This window comes from Austrofundulus limnaeus, unplaced genomic scaffold (assembly GCF_001266775.1).
Source record: "Austrofundulus limnaeus strain Quisiro unplaced genomic scaffold, Austrofundulus_limnaeus-1.0 Scaffold335, whole genome shotgun sequence".
NCBI classification, from domain to species: Eukaryota; Metazoa; Chordata; class Actinopteri; order Cyprinodontiformes; family Rivulidae; genus Austrofundulus; species Austrofundulus limnaeus.
Window position 1 is genome coordinate 437,918 of NW_013952737.1, and position 2,265 is coordinate 440,182.

Consider the following 2,265-nt stretch of genomic DNA (forward strand, 5'->3'; position numbering starts at 1 on the left):
ACTGAAGTGACACAAATAAAAAAAGAAATCCTGTGTGGCAGCACTTTATACAGCCTCAGCAGACAAAGCTTAGTTAGTATGTTTTTGTTTGTTTGTTTGTTTTAAATTAAGACTTGTATAACATTTGTCATTCTTATTTTTATCATGTTAATAGAGGAAGAAAAAGGAGCATCGGCTTTAACAATCTGGAAATAAAAAACAAACAAACAAACAAAAATGGCTGCACGTATTGGCGTATCGGTTAGACTGATGTCAAAATAATCGAGGCAGAGGTAGTAGCCAGAGGTTGTGATGGGTCGCCCTGCGCCTACAGGAGATCCAATGAGCAGCTTGTCCCTGATGCAGGCTGACCAAAACAACCAGAGCAGACAGGCTCCAAAGAGCAGAGAAACATGAAGCAACAATATGCAGACCAAGGATCTAGAGAGACAGTAGCCAGACAGCGCACCGCATGGACATTCAGTTTCAGCTGCAACATCTACACCCTCTGTGTAAAGGTGGAGTCAGGCCACAGCAGAGGTAGGACTGTTTAAAGGAGAGAAACAAAGGGAAGAAACATTTTGGGGCTTTTCCTGTCCAAACGCTYGTTTTCTGAAAAAAGGTCAAATATTTTAGAGTGTTTGACCATCAAACACCAGCCAAGAGTTGAGGCTTTGATTGACAGGAAAAAAAATAAAAATATACCCAAAGTTTACAGAGACAGAAATTTTAGGCTATTTTAGACCCTGCAGAAGCCCTGTCAAAAGGCACCCAAGCATCAAAACATCATGATAAATAACAAGGTGAAATAATAGTTTATTTATAACACTTTCACACGTGCACCGTTTACACTGCACACAATATGACAATGGTCAGTGGTCTGTGTTGGATGACCAGACATGCATGGGTTCATAATTTACCCATTAGATCAAACATTGGATCAGTGTATTCATAGGGTTACTGTGCAAAGCTCTGACCAATCATACCCAGGAGAACCAGTCCTGAACAGAGGCGATGCACAGAACAGGGTCTCAGCAGGTGGTGAGAGGAGCAAAACACACAATTTTCATCACMCATGTCCAGGGACACGCAAGAATGGGCCTTCTCAGTGATTATAAATCAGGATTGAGTGAGGAGTTGTTTTTTTTTCCCCACACACCACCAAGCCTGCAGAGCTTTCCACAATTCACCACTGAAAATAAGGTTTAAATTGTGAATCTAGTAAAGTAAACCAAGCAAACAAAAGTACAGCACAACTTTAAATTATTGGGATTTAGATTCAAGGTCAACAGAGAAAGAAATGTTCCTTCTAACTGAAGTGATAAGTCCCTTTTTGTTCTGGGGAAACAAATCAACAGACCACAAGAAGGATTTATTTTAGGCTCACTTAAAAACTCACAGCTACTGCAAGCTGAGGAGTTTGATCTGGAGCCAAAGCTGAGTGAAAAGWCTGGAGCAGAAATTAGCAGGAACTAGAACCTAAAACAGTGCTGATATTCAGGATCAATCAATTCATCATGGTGGTCAGARRGTCCAGTGGTGCATGGCAGCCCCACCTGTCAGTGTGCTCCAGAGCAGCTGTGGCTACRTTGTAGCTTAGCATCATCAGTGTGTGAATGACTGTAGTGTGAAGCRCTTTGGAGGACGTAGGAACTTCATAAAGAGCTCTAAGTTCAGAACAAGTGGTCTGTAATGGATGACCACACATGGGCTCGTCACACAAGTATTAGATCCAACATCGGGTCACTGTGTCATCTGTATGCATAGGGTTCTGACACTTTTTTAGAAATAGTGTGGGGCTGACCAGTCCCAAGTGTTAAAGGCACAACTAAGCCCATTAAAGTGTCCAAACACGTAAAAAAAAGTATCTAGATTTGACTGTAGATGGTTAAAAAATGGTCTGAATGGTTAAATCTAGTGAAAAAGTCTCTTGACAACACAGAACACGTTTGTTTCCGTGTCCTWTGCAAATGGTGCATTCACAGAACAAAGAAAATGTCTGATTTTTCATAACTGACTAGGGATGGAAGTTATCGATTAATAGATTTATCTAACGTTGATTGATCTTATCGATTGACTAACGATTAAATGACAAGCGGCCATTTTCCTAAAAACCTGACATTTCTCTTATATCAAGGGTCTTTCTAAGACATGAAGGGCTAATTTTTTTTACATACTAAATTTTAAAAAAGTACAGTATTATATTTTATAAAATTTATTGTGCCAGCTGTGTTAAACGCTCACTGAATAAACAGAAAATTGTTGATTTCTCACACATTATTAAAC

At 39.7% G+C, this 2,265-nt stretch overlaps 1 protein-coding gene across 2 annotated transcripts in view; it reads right to left on the reverse strand.

Moving 5' to 3' along the window:
- kansl2 (KAT8 regulatory NSL complex subunit 2) overlaps positions 1-2,265 on the reverse strand; it is a gene marked incomplete in the record, with an annotated part of 11,519 nt that overhangs the window by 3,916 nt on the left and 5,338 nt on the right.